This window comes from Equus caballus, chromosome 15 (assembly GCF_041296265.1).
Source record: "Equus caballus isolate H_3958 breed thoroughbred chromosome 15, TB-T2T, whole genome shotgun sequence".
Taxonomy (NCBI): Eukaryota; Metazoa; Chordata; class Mammalia; order Perissodactyla; family Equidae; genus Equus; species Equus caballus.
In genome coordinates this window covers 97,684,985-97,699,466 of record NC_091698.1, presented here as the reverse complement: position 1 = coordinate 97,699,466, position 14,482 = coordinate 97,684,985, and the positions used below count along the sequence as shown (strand labels likewise).

Genomic DNA, 14,482 nt, shown 5'->3' with positions numbered 1-14,482 from the left:
GCAGAGATGCTGGCTCTGTCCCACCTTGAGCCTGGGCAGCGAGGGGGGGTGTTACTGCTGGAGCTATCCCTTTTCAGCGACTTAAAAACTGATAAATTTGGAAATGTGTTGTCCCGTCGTCAGTTCTCCATGGCAATCAATTCCTGATCATCGCTTGACTCCCTCTATAACTGGATATCTAGACCGTCACAGAAGCTGTCTGCCTCAGTCGCCTTCTGCTGCCCAGCCTTCCCACCACCCTCTATGGCCTGCCCACCATGGCCAGATTCACTTTCACAAAATGGAGGTTTCATAAGATCTCACTCCCTGCTTATCAGCTTTTAATGGTTCTCTAGGCATTTCAGGATAAATTACCCACTCCTGAGGCTGCCATTTGAGGGCATGATGTGTTGGTCTTGGGCTGCTTTCCCATTTTAACCCCTCAGCAAACCCATAAGGAACTTTTCTCTTGGATACCCTGCATAGTGAATCCTGGACAGCTCTTGGACTTTCCCACTGCCGAACCTTTGATAAACTTGTTGACCCCCCTTTACCCCTCCACTGCCCCAATCTCTTCTCTACTCATTTCCACCGGTTGTCATAACAATGATCCTTCAAGGTCTGGCTCACACTCCGTCTGCTTGAGTGAAGCCTGGAGCCTCTTTTGGCACCCACAACTCTCACAGCTCCTTCTCCCAAACTCCTTGGGCCTTTGGGTCTTTACTAATCATTTGATACTAAGGATTTGTGGCAATATTGAGCCAGTTATCTTTTTTTTTTTTAACTAAGCTGCAGAATTTACTCAAATGTCACCAGTTTTTCTACTAATTACTTTTTCTGTTCCAGGATCTAATCCAGGAGTGCCAAAGGCATCGAGTTGTCCTGTCTCCTTAGTCTTCTCCAGTCTGTGGCACTTCCTCAGTCTCTCCTTGTCTTTCACGGTCTTGACACTTTTGAAGAGTCCTCCTTAGTTCCTTTGTTAGAAGGTCCCTCAGTTTGGGTTTGTCTGATGTCTTTTCATGATTAGACTGAACCTTTTATATTATTCCAAGAAGGTTACGGAGCTGGTGTGCCTTCCCAGTGCATCCTGTCAGAGTGCACGTGGGGTCGCTGTGCATCGCTGGAGCTGTTAACCTTGGTCACCTGGTCAAGGTGGTGTCTGCCAGGATGTTTCACTGTAAAGTAAATTCGCTTTGTAAGGACTAAATAGTCAGAAACCATAGAACTACTCTGCTTCTGCTTTTACCTTTGCTCCTAACCTTACCTTCCACCGGTGCTCCTGCCTGCAGCAATTACCACTGTGGCATTTGAAGGCTGATTTTCTATTTCCCTCATTCTTTCAGCATTTATTAATTGGAATTCTTCTTTAAGGAAGAGTTGTGTCTTCACAATTCATTTCTTTATTCAGTTATTATTGCTATCAGTATGGAGTCATGGATCTTTTTAATTATTTAGGTTGTAATCCAATAATATTATTTTGTCGGATAAATTCCAACTTTGGCCGTTGGGAGCTCTTTCAGGTCAGCCCCTGTGCTCTCTCAACATGTATCCCCGTCTTCTTTCTGTCTCTCCTTCTCTCTCTTTGTTCATTCGTTTGTTCCTTCCTTCCTTCCTCCCTCCTTTCCTTTCTTTCTTTCTTTTTTGGCATTTCCTTACTTCTGGTACTACGAGATCCTCCAGGTTGACCTGGTATTTTCTCTGCTCTGGCCCTGGAATCCACCAGTTCTCCAATGAAATCTAGTTTTTTAAATTGCAAATCGGTATTTAGAAACCAAGACCTGGGTGCCTGTCTGCTCATTGCTACTGGGGTGTCACTGCTTCTAGTCCCTCTAAGTGGAGAGAGAGAAATCTACGTAGGTATAGTAACCCATGCATAGACACACCTCTACATTTATCCATTTGTCTGTCTGTCTGTCCATCTATCTATCTATCCATCCATCTATCTACCCATCCATCCATCCATCAAATAACAAGCATGAGTTCCTATCTGACTCCAATTCAGACCACAAGGTGTATTCTAGCCTTGTCTCCCTTTACTTATTTGTAGCTTCTTTCTCCAACAGCAAGAAACCTTGCTCCTCCTATCTACAATTTATTTACTTCTATTTTCAACCCTAGGACCCAAATAAAGCAATTTAAAAATTGCTACCCATGCCCCTGTGAGAAACAAATCTATCAACTGGAGTACAGCGTTTGTATCTAGTTCTTGTAGTCTTTAGCTTTATAGGATCCAGTTGAAACACTTTTTGCCAAAGTTAGGTCGGTTCCTTTCTTCTCCATCCTCTGCAGTGTGCTGTGGTGTGTGATTAATCTGTAATAGAGTCAGTCAGGTGTCATCATCTGCATTCCATCTTTACTCCTACATCCTGTTTGATTTTTAAAATTTACATACAGTAATATTATATTGCACAGTTCTATGAGTTTTGACCAATGCATGAGTCATGTACCCACCATCATATTTTCACGTCTTTATATTTAAGGTGGTGTTCTTGTGGACAGTATATAGCTAGGTTCTGCTCCTTTATCCAATCTGACAATCTTATCTTTTAGCTGGTCTATTTAATGTGATTTTTGGTGCGGCTGGATTTAAATCCACCATCTTACTGGCTGTTTTCTCTTTGTGCTATTTGTTACTTTTTCTCTTTTTCTGCCTTCACTTATGTTAACTGAACATTTTTATGATTCCATTTTATCTCTTTATTGAGTTATTACTTATATCTTTTGATTTTTTTTAGTGATTTCCAAATGCTTACAATTTACATCTTTAATTAGAATTTACCCTAAAATAATAGGATAACACTTTATGTGTAGGGTAAGGGCCTTACCACAGTCTATTTCCAAGTCTTCCCTCGCATCCTTTGTGCTTTTACTCCCACATATGCTATTAATACATGAAGCATTGCTACTATTTTTGCTTTAGACCAGGGGCTGATAAACTATGGCACATGGGCCCTATCTGCTCCACCACCTGTTTTTATAAACAAATTTTTATTGAACAAAGTCATGTCCATTTGTTTGCATATTGTCCACGGCTGCTTTTGTGCTATAATGTCAGGGCTTAGTTGCAACAAAGACTATGTGAGGGGCCGGCCCGGTGGCACAGGGGTTAAGTTCACACATTCCGCTTTGGCAGCCCGGGGTTCACTGGTTTGGATCCCGGGTGCAGACCTATGCACCGCTTGTCAGAGCCATGCTGTGACAGGCGTCCCACATATAAAGTAGAGGAAGATGGGCATGGATGTTAGCTCAGGGCCAGTCTTCCTCAGCAAAAAAAGAAGAGGATTGGCAGCAGATGTTAGCTCAAGGCTAATCTTCCTAAAAAAAAAAAAAAGACTATGTGGCTCGCAAAGTCCACAATATTCACTCTCTGGCTCTCTTGCATGGTTTCTGGTGTAAAGTCTGTTATAATTCTTACCTTGTGCCTCTGTATAATTTCTCTTTTCTCTGACTGCCTTTGAGACTCTCTTTGCTTTTATTTTCAGAAGTTCAAATATAATATGCTTGTGTGCATGCATGTGTGTGTGTGTGTGTGTGAATATTTATACTGCTTGGTGTTCTTGAGATGCTTAGATCTGTGGTTTGGTGTCACTAATTTTAGAAAATTCTAGGCTATTATTTCTTTGAATATTTCTTCTGCCCTGCTGTCTCACTCTCTTCTCCTTCTGGGGTTCCATTACACGTATTCCATTCCCACAGCTCTAAGAAGTTCTGCTCTTTTTTTTTGCTTCCTCTTTTTTCTCTTTAGGTTAGGTAATTCCTAATTATCTTCCTTCGGCTTCAGTGACTCTTTCCTCACTGTCGAGTCTACTGACGAGCCCATGGGAGATGTTCTTCATCTGTGGGACTGGATCTTTCATTTCTAGCACTTCATTTGATTCCTATAGTTTCCTTCTCTGCGGTGAAGTTACTCATCCCATCTTGCCTATTGCATACCTTACGCATTAGAGACTCTGACCTACTAATCATAGTTTTTAAAAAGTGCACGTCAGATACTTCCAACATCTGTGTCATATCTGAGTCTGGTTCCAATTATTGCTGTCTCTCGGAAGCGTGTTGTTTTTCTTCTTGACTTTTCATTTGCCTCCTAATTTTTTCTTGAAAGCTGGGCATCTTGGGAGAACTGCAGAAACACTGACAAACTGTTTTTGTCTCTAGAAACGGACCTGCTTTTCCTCCTGGTAGGCCTTTAGTGTGGGGGTTTGATGTAACCGAAGCGGAAGCTGGGTTTGAGGTTTTACCCTCAGTGCGCCAAACCCTTCAAATTCCTGTGGGAACACCTTGTGTTTTAGGCTGGGGGTGGGTTTGTCAGAGAAACGTCTGCTTGCCTCTCAGCTTCAGACCTTCCTTTTGCACCGTACCTCGGAGAGGTGCACACGATGCTCTTTCCTCCCCTGCTGTTCCTGTTACCCTGCTGCTCTTGTTAGCTCAACGGTGTGGGGCGGTGGAGGGAAAAATTCTCTGTTGTATTGACTGAGCCCCAGTGGAGGCAGGCTCTCCATCTTCGATTGTCAAAAGTCTGAATTCCTCAGTTTTTCTGTCCCTGAGCAGCAGATCTAATAACAACCATAATTTTTAAGTACTAATGAGTGTATATGATACTTTGGAATATCTGCAACAACTTCCATGTGGCGTGAAAATATCTGTGCTTTTTTGTTGGTGCTGGTCACAGGTACTGTTAAGACTATTGTGTTTTGTTGCCTACATTCATAATTGAAGGAAATCCTACTAAATTTGAGTTAGAAGTTAGTAAATATAAGATACAATTTTTTCCACATTAAGTTCATGGATTTGTGCTTTCTATCCATGGATCCTCTGGACTGCTATGTAGCAGCCTTGGAGAGAAAAAGCACAGGATGGGCGATGGAAGATAGTAATGATAACTTGACCTGTGACCCGAATCAGGCTTGGAGAGGTTCTCTCTTGAGTTAACCTTGACCACCCTCGTTCCAGGCTTCCCTGTCTTGGCTCACTGACCCGTAGGCAGGGAAGGCCTACGTCCTGAGGACAGCAGGGCTGGTGTTGAGATATATCATAAAGAATGAAGTCTCCTCCTAACCGAGAAAATCTCTCCACAAAGGGAGAAGAGAAAGAAAAAAGATGGATTGTCGAATAAGCATTAAACCAGAATGCAATGCACACCACAGGCAATCTGCTAACAGGTTGCAAAGAGAGAAAGAAATCTCAGCACCTTATACAGCTAGGCTGATACAACTCATTACATACATGTTCTCAAGTTAAGTAACTAGTCCTAAAGAAAGAGGACTTGACAGTGCTATTTGTCACACACAGTTAGTCCTAGTTCACCTGGTAATGGGGTGGCCATCTGTGTTGGCTTATTGCCTTTATCTAAAAAAAAAAAAGGGAACTTCTGGTAATAAATTTACGACAGGAGCTGGGCGTTTTTTTGTGTGTGTGTGAGGAAGATTGTCCCTGAGCTAACATCTGTGCCAGTCTTCCTCTAGTTTATTGTGGGATGCCACCACAGCACGGCTTGATGAGTGGTGTGTAGGTCCATGCCCGGGATCCAAACCCTCAAACCCTGGGCTGCCGAAGCGGGAGCTCGTTTTGAACCTTGGAGCGAGGCATGGTCCCTACTGAACTTAGGAGCCTACCCTCCCATGGAAACTGGGAGATGAGGGCGCCATCTTCCTTGATGTTTACATTTCAAAGAGATGGCTTCCAGGTCTATGAAACAGTTCTGAGTTGCGCAGTGCCCAAAAGCTTATTTAGCTTTTAAAAAATCTTTACTTACATCTTAAAGGGGCAGAGAAAGAATTTATAATGATGAGTGTTGCACGGCAGATGCTCTAAGCAAAGGGAGGGAAGGCAGTCTTTTTCTCTTATTGCACCCGGGAAGATTGAGTTTTTCTTAATTTGTGTTGACCCTTCCACCAGAAAGGAGCAGTTGAACTGCAACTGAATAGTTCCTTTTGTAAGACCAAAGGGACGAGAGGTGGAGAGAGGGGCCAGAGGGTTACTGAGAAAGTGTTCCCGAGGATGCTGAAGGAGGGGGATGCTGCTGCTCTGTCGTCTTTGACGCTCCTTGGAGATGCATGTCATTCTACTTATGGGTGAGATTAAAGTTCTGCTTTGGGTTAAAGGAAAATTTAATTTAGCTTTCCTAAGTACAAAGGAACAAGTGCATTAATCTGGGAAATTGACTTTAATTTTCCTAAGTGGTTAGTTCCTTCCTGCGCTAATTCTTCACTATGGAAGAGAGAAGAAGGATATAAATTTATTTTTGCATTCAAACCAGGCAGTGGCCTCGCATTCCAAGCCACACAGCGATGATACTTCCCCATTCCCCTTCATCATGCCTTTCCACGTGCTGTTCCTTCAGCCTGAAACACCTGCCCCACACACTTCATCTGTCAAAAGTCTTCCCCACCCTGAAGCCCCAAACCTGACACCACATTCGTTATCAGGCTCCTAAGTGTTCATAGTAGATAATAATAATAATAGTAATTATTGTTATTATAGGACTCATCAGAGTGGGCCATGCATATTGTGCCAGACATTGCACTAAGTGCTTTAGATCATTTATTCCTCCAAATAACCCTGTGAAACAGGTATTTTCACCCCAGTTTAGTAGAAAAAGAAACTGAGCGTTAGAGAGGTCAAATGTTCTTTCCCCTAGATCACATGACTAGCAAGAGGTGAGGCTGGGATCAAAGCTCAGCTTGGAACCACTCCCCCACGGCACCTCCCATCAGGTCGATCCTGTCTTCCGTGCTCTTCCATAGCGCCTTGCTCCTCTCGCTCTTACAGCACTTACTTGTATCCAGTCTGTTGATATCTGACAGATTTAAGTAGGCCTTGAAGGAAGGCACGGTGTCTGGCTCATGGCTCGATCTGCTACAATGTTTAGCACCGTGTCTCGGGTACACTAGGCAAAGGAAAAGGGGATGTGAGGAGAAGTGGGAAGCACTGGACTAGGGATGGACTAGAGACTCAAAGATAGCCATTCCAAGGATGTCAATGGCTTGTCTAAGACTTGTATATTATAGCTTGCGAAGACGACCTGGGTCAATACCATTTCTCTTTTGAAATTTTGGAGTTAGAGGAGCTGAAGTGGAAGGTCTTGTGAAGGGGAGAGGTACCTGATGAGCTGTGTGTGGCCAGACTGATGAGGGAGGAGAATCTGGAAGGAAGCAGGCTGGGAGAGAGAAAGGGGGCAGCACTAACGAAGTGGAAAGAGAGTGAGCCAGAGAGAAAGCCGCCATAGTACAAGGCCCATTTCTGGAATCCCTGCCTCCTTTTAATATAGCGTGCTCCATTCACACGCAGACACACAAACACACAGTCACTCACTCTCTTTACTGGAGCTGGCTTGCGTGGGTTCCATTATACGGACATTTAGAAGAAATATAGATTACCTGTTGACCCTCGGCATGGGGGCCTGGGAGAGGAGAGCGTGGGCTTTGAGAGAGAGAATGGCGGCCGGCCAGGGTACGGGATGAGGGGAAGTGGACTCAGAACACTGGTTCTTAAACGTGGCTCTACAGTGGAATCTCATGGGGAGTTTTGCAATAGGCTGATGCCACGGTCCAACCCCCAGGACTGTGGTTCATTGACGTGGGCTGTAATTTGGGCACGGAGAGTTTTAACAGTTTCCCAGGTGATTCTAATGTGTGACAAGTTTTCATAGGAAACACTGCTTTAGAACGTTAGGGGTGAGTGAGAAAGATTTCATTTATTCTGGGAACAAGAGATGATGACATCGATGACTTGAAGTCCTCAGTGTGTAGCATTACTTTCCTCAACCAACCCCAGGTTCCAGGTCAACACGAAAGAGGTTGTAATTAGGCTCCAGGAAACAAGCAGATGCCCATGTGGATGGCCATAGGTAAGCAGCACTTAAGCTCTGCATGGCAAGAGATGTTATAATTTGCTGGCAAATCCAGTTCTTTTCTGCTTTCCTAATGGTTTGTTTAGAGCTGACAAAGCATTATATCGCTTGGCATCACAGATCTCATCTTAACTAGATGCAGAGGTCTACTGGCTGAAAAGTCTAGTGGGTGAAGTTACCCTGGATCTGGCCCAGAGCTCACAGCACTTAACAGGTTACACAGTGTCTTTGCGGGAACCCGATTTTGTTCTGGAGCCAGCTTCCCTCACTGAGGTCAGAAGTTGGATCACTATGCTTAGTTTTGTGGTCCAGACTTCTGGTGGGGCTCCCCCTTCACGGCCTCATCTAAGTCTAATTAGTTCCCCGTCTCCAAATGCCATCACCTTGGGAATTAGGCCTTCAACATAGAACTTTTTTTTTTTAAGATTTTATTTTTCCTTTTTCTCCCCAAAACCCCCCAGTACACAGTACATAGTTGTATATTTTTAGTTGTGGGCCCTTCTAGTTGTAGCATGTGGGATGCCACTTCAGCATGGCTTGATGAGCAGTGCCATGTCCACGCCCAGGATCCGAACCGGCAAAACCCTGGGCCACCGAAGTGGAGCGTGCAAACAAGCACTCGGTCATGGGGCTGGCCCGTCAACATATAAATTTTAGGGGAACGTTCAATCCATAGCAGATGTGTTTCTAAGTTGAATTCTAAATATGTTTTCTTCTTGGGTGAATTCATCTAGCATACGCTAATATGGCCTTGCCAATGATTAAAATATTAGAAATTTAGAAATATTAGTCAGTAGTTACTGTCCCAAGTTCCCTAAGTGGCCTCATTCCTGCCACCTCATCTGTCCTCTTCCTTTCCCCTCCCAACTTGCTCCATAACCCAAGAGGACCCTGCTGTGCTGTGCCTGGTGTCTCTTCTGATTGGCAAATGCTCACGACACACCAAATTGTGTGACCACCAGTCCTGGGACTGCAAAGAGGAGACAGCTGTCACTGTGAGGCTGGGGAGGAGCTGGGGAGAAGGAGGAATCCTATAAAGCTAAGCGCAGATATACTGATAGGAAGTATCCACCAAGGGACAGAACTTCCACGGCGTGTGGGCTGGTTCATAGAGATCAGGGACCTGCAGGCCTGTAAGTGGACCAGGAAGCGGGAGCCAGGTCAGTCCCAGCAGAGATCTCTCTTGTCCTAGCCTGGCTCATTAGGAATCTCCTCCATTTGGCCAGAGGAGAAACAGCGCCCCTCTTGAGCACAGGGGACACAGGCAGGGAGCCAGCGCTGGGCAGGGATGGGGCTGGCTGTGCTCCCCCCGCACTCCAACACAGGCCGGCCAGGGTCTTCCTTAAAGCCCTGCACACACAGACTGCTCTGCATGGCTGCTCCCCCTCCAGCCTTCTGCTCCTCCACACTTGGCCTAGTTTAGCCCAGATCCGTGCCTGCCCAGGCCACCAAGTTCAGCTGAATCCTATTCCTCGGGAGTCCAGCAGATTGAATCCTGCAGTAGTGTTCAACCCTTCAGTGCATAGAGGTGCTGAGCAGGGTGACAGTTTTTATGGGTATTTGTGCTATTGGCCGTGATTACCACTCCTGACTGTATACTCACTGAGGACAGATGCTATGTCTGGTCTGGTCCCCACTGGAGCCCGCAGTGCTCTGTACAGGGCCTGGCACAGGGAGGACACTCAACAAGTGAGTGTTGAATGAAGGCTCAGGTGAGCGGGGGATGGGTGGTGGCTGCTCTCCCAGTCAGACAGCACCATCCCATCCCACTGTCATAGTGCCGCCGTGGGGGTGAGCTGCCTGTCTCTCTGCCCTGAGCCTGGGGGGGTTTCCTTGCTTTGCTGCTGCACTGGGTGCATGTGGTTCCTATGAATCTTTGACTCTGCTCACTGTGTGGCCGAGGAAAGGCACATGATGCTGTCTAATGTATCTGTTAGGGTGTACTGGGGTAGCGTGGCCTCTAAGATCCCGCTGTGGCCAGCTGTCAGCATCTCCCCTTGATCTCCCTGGGACTTCTTCTGCCCCCTCGGATGCCTCACCCTGATCTGTGGTCGTCACCCTAATTCGAGGGTGGGCCCTCTGAGCTGTGGTTCCAGACACTTGTTCCTCCTGGTTTACCCTCCTTCCTCTTCCTCTTCCTGTAGAACCTGGGGCTTCTCATACCCGCCTCTTCCCCCTCGAAGCTCGCTTTGGTCAGCCACCCAGAGGCACCCGGGGGACCCACTTCATCTCTAATGGATTTCCAGTGTCAGTGCAAATAACTCACAATCCATCTATAAGTCAAAACTGGGTTGAGTTTATTGTGAGCTGACCCTAAGGACTATATAGCCTGGGAGAGTGCCTTCACGAAGGAAGGACTCACTCCAAAGAAAGGGGTGTACAGAGTGGTCATATACTGTCTTGGAACAAAAAGCATACATCACGTATGATAGGAATGTCCCTGCTACATAGTCAGAGATTGCTTTGCTGGCATAAGGTCAGTGGTCACAAGGTGAGCACAGTGGGTCAATAATTAATCCTTAGTTTCTAGGAAGAGATGCTTATCCTTAAAGAAAGGCCAATATTGGGGGAAGCTACATCCCTACCTTTAAGGGCATCATTCTTGTCTTTGGGACATTGTAAATGTTTAAAGCAGATGTACAATGCATGCTCAACCGGCCACATCAGGCCTTTTGGAAAAACAGCATCAGGCCGAGTTAGTTTTAAACCAAATGGCTTCCTCATATACTCCAATATATCCTATTGCTTGTCATTTATTCATCACCAGGCTGCTCTGTCCCCTGTCCTCTGAGTGGGTGAGGTGGCACCAGATGGTCCCTGGCTCCCACCTGATTCCTGAGGTCCTGAGCAAGGGAGTGCCCATTCTGAAGTCACCTTATCTGGGGCTCCCAGCCAAGGACTGGCCTTGCATCCCATGGAGATACCCTCCCTACCTGGGACTCCAAAGTCATTGGCGCCAGAGGTAAAGTGCAGCCCTCCGGGGGAATAATTCACTGTGTTTTCTTTGGTATCCTTTCTGTCCAGGGCATTTAGAGAGCTAACCACTGATGCCACTGCCCAGAGCTGTCAGGAGACCAGTCAATTGCACAGCTGCCTACACTGTTTCATGGGGTTCCTGTGAAGAGGGCAATTTACCCCTCCTGTCTCCCCTTCCTCTTGCAGAGCCCTTTCAGTTGTGTAGGTAGTTAATGTGGAAAACTCCAGAATTCCCAGAATAAGAGAGTTCTTGTCACTGGCTAAAAAGGGGGAGGTTTCCAGCTAGAACAGGGTGGCTTATCTTGCTTTCGTCACTTTTATATGCAGAGAAAAGTTCTGACACTTGAGGAGCTGTAATTCTTTAGCCCTGGGCATCCTCAGCAATGTTGGTGCGCTCTGGGTGTCCCTCCTAGTGGGGGAGGCCAGCAGCTGCCCAGTCCCAGAGCTGCATGAGCTGGGCGCTCTCTCTATCACGGCGGGGCTAAGCACTGAATAAACCCTTCTGGGAATCACCACTCCTTCGTGTACAGGGTTCTAGAAGTTAAAAATCTTTCAAGTCGGCAACCGTGCCACGTATTTTACATGATGACCTTTTCCACCCTGAAAGTGGAACTGTGTGTTGAGGACCTGCTCCCCGTCTTCCAGATTGTGAAAGTGGGTCTTCAGAATTGAGGATGCTTGTGTTGCTTTGCCCTGGCGTCACTCACCCCTCTTCCTCCTCCAGCCAGCTGGAGCAAGTTTACTCAGCCCTGTGGTTCCTTCTTCTCTTCCGAGTGGGGCAGAAAGCGGCAGGTCCTGGGATTGGCCAAGGGGATCACCTCAGCTCTCCTGGCTGAGTCACAGCTAGGTCACCGCCTGGTTGCTGACAACACAGCGAGGGCCCTCTTAGGGGGACTCCAGCCAGGGCAGGATCAGAAGAGGGCCAGGACTTGGGCGAATCCCATTCAGCTAGTAGTGAAATGTGATCTAGTATTTTCTCCTCATTGCTTGTTTGAAAAAAAAATCCCTGTTTGGCCCTGTTTAGACGTTGTGGCAGTGATGGGGACAGGCTTCCTGAGGTGCCGACTTGGGGTGAACTTCAACCCCACTCTGCCTCCAAGTTCGTCATTCGTAGAATGAGCGCTTTGGACTTGATTTTCTTACGTTTTTAGACCTCTGGTCTCCAAATTTTAATAATTCAAGATTTATTTTAAAAAAGTCTTCACTCAAGCCCCTGAAGTTGGACTTTGCTTCCAGAAAGCCTTTCCAAGTAGGGTAGACTTGCTTCTCCGCCCCAAGGCCAGGCACTCCCTGGAGGGAAGGGAGGGGGGGAGAACCCAAGAGCGCTTCCTTCCGAGGGCCTTGCAATCTGCAGGCAGCAGCGATGCACGCCAAGCTCTGGTCTCTAATAACCTGGGGGAGGAATCTCATCTGTAAATGAGAATCCCCTTGTGTAGCCCCCTCCTGTAAATGCCAGCATGGGAGGGGGTTGCCTGCTTTCCTGGGGACAGGGGCTGCCTAGATGGGAGTTACCCCAGGACCAGGTAGAGGGCATCACACACGGTGGGCTGGACAGAAGATGCATCACTTGGGCATAGCTCCCCAGGCACATGACCCCCAAACTTCTACCTACAGCCAGGCGACTGCTCCAATGAGACCCAGATGCTTTGCCGACAGCTCCTCTGGGATGGCTGAAAAGCATCTCAAATTCAGAGCGCCCAAACTGCCCTCCTGAATTACCTCCGTTTCTCTCATCGTGGGCCACCCCAACCCCATCCATACATTAGCCAATCCATGGGTGTTACCTCCGAAATATGTCCGAAGTCTTTCCAATTCTCAAGGCCACCCCCATCCTCACCCCTATCCGACCGGGCCACCGTCATCTCCCCTGGTTACCGGCGGTGGCAGTCTGTCGGCTCTCTCTCACTCCTGTCCCCTACAGTCCATTTTACATATAGCAGCGAAGTGATTTTTAAAAATGTAAATTAGGTCATACGATTCCCAGGTTTAAAACCCTTCTTGCAATAACTGAACTCCTTGCCTTGGCCTACAAGACCCCAAAGGTTTGGTCCCTGCTGCCCCTCCAGCTGCCCCATGGCTCTAGCCACCCGCAGAGGACTGCCTTGGAACCTTTACACTGGCTGCTTCTGCTCTCTAGAAAGCTCTGCCTCCTCCCCCTATCTTGGTAGGACTGGGGTGTTTCTTGCCCTTTGGGTTTCAGTTCAAATGTGACAACCTCTGAGCATCTGCTCTAAATCATTTCGCCATTAGAGATTGTTTTGTTCATAATTTGTCCCTTGCCTTGTCTCCCTGCTGGAAGATGGCAGCTCCATGGGGTCAGGGACCTGTCTCTCTTGTTCAAAGCCACATTCCCTGGTGTCTGGAACAGACCGTGGAAAGAGTACTTGCTCAATGAATAAACGAAGCATGAGGGCTGGTCATTCGGATAAAGGAGAAAGGTGGACCAACGTTGAGACGCTGAGCGTAAAGCGCAGTATGCCAACACAGCTGCCACTTTACGAAGGTTGGGGCTCAGAAGGGTTAAGGGACACGGGCCCAAGTCCCACTGCTAGGAGGAGTCAAGCCGAGGCGACAGCCGGGCCCTCGGGGGTTTCTGAGAGCAGTTGACCAGGCTGCCCCGAGTGCTGATTTTGCACGCCCACAGCGCTCCAAGGCTTCGGGAAATGTCCATCTAGCCTGTTGAATGAAATATAGGACTTTGGCTTTGGGGAGGAAAATCAGAAACATAGCCTAAGGCCCCAAGCCCAAAGGAAAGCTAAGGTAGGCGATGAAGGAGGGGCTGGCGGACCCGAGCGTTCCTCCACCTCCTGTGGCCGGGCGGGCCCTGAAAGCGGCCCAGGGGCCCGTCCCTCCCGAGGCCCCTCTCCCCGCCCCACCCGCTCGCCCCGCCCACGCCCGCTCGCCCCGCCCCCGGGGCGGAGCCGCGCCGACCGGAGCGCGCGGCGCCCGGGTGTTTGCATACAAAGGCGGCCACGCGCGCGGCGCCGCCCGGCCAGGAGCCGCCTCCGCGCCGCCAGCCGCCCGGGCAGTCTTCCCGGCATATCCCGGGTCGAACGGCGGCCGCCGAGGTAGGTGCTGCAGCCTCAGCCGGCCCGGGCTGGGCTGCGCTTGGCCGGCCGGGGCGGGGCGCGGCCCGGGGCGAGGGGCACGTGGCGATGCTGGAGCGGGCCGGGCGACCGGCCGACCCGATGCCGGAGGACCGATCTCTGTCCTCGCGGTCCTTTCCGGGCAAGTGGCTCCGGCAGGGAGGCGGAGAAACAGGCCCTGGGGCCCGGCGGCCTCGCGAGCATCCCTCGGGCCTTCCCTCTCGGAGCGCCCGCGGGGCTGACCTTGGGGCCAGGCGGACCCAGGGGGCGACCGGGGATGCCGAGACGGCGGGACCAGCTCCGTCCAGCGAGGGCGGGTGGTCCCTGCTCTGCGCCGAGGACTTGTATGAAAATCTTCCCGGGGAGGGGCGGGGGGAGGTTAGGATTCCTGCTTTGCCGTTGAGGAAACTGAGGCTCAGGGAGGTTGACCTACGTGCCCAAGGTCACACAGCTGCTGGGCGGCAGGCTGACCCCGGTTGGAAGAAGCCTGGTTCTCAGATTACGGTCAGGTCCCTCCTTGGCCAGCCTCTGCACCTTTCCTGAAGCCGAGTGGGTGCTAGGCCTTCCATCACATGCCACTGCGAATGATTTT

At 48.8% G+C, this 14,482-nt stretch overlaps 1 protein-coding gene across 30 annotated transcripts in view; it reads left to right on the top strand.

Moving 5' to 3' along the window:
• Positions 1 to 14,482, top strand: part of LPIN1 (lipin 1) — a 123,726-nt gene that overhangs the window by 39,726 nt on the left and 69,518 nt on the right. For 3 of the 30 annotated variants that reach the window (XM_070236657.1, XM_070236650.1, XM_023619510.2), the window contains exon 1: positions 13,708 to 13,872. The exons of 20 other annotated variants lie outside the window; for them this stretch is intronic. The gene's annotated coding sequence lies outside the window, so the exon portion shown is untranslated. 7 more of the 30 variants (XM_070236641.1, XM_070236640.1, XM_070236655.1 and 4 more) reach the window with 6 other exon arrangements.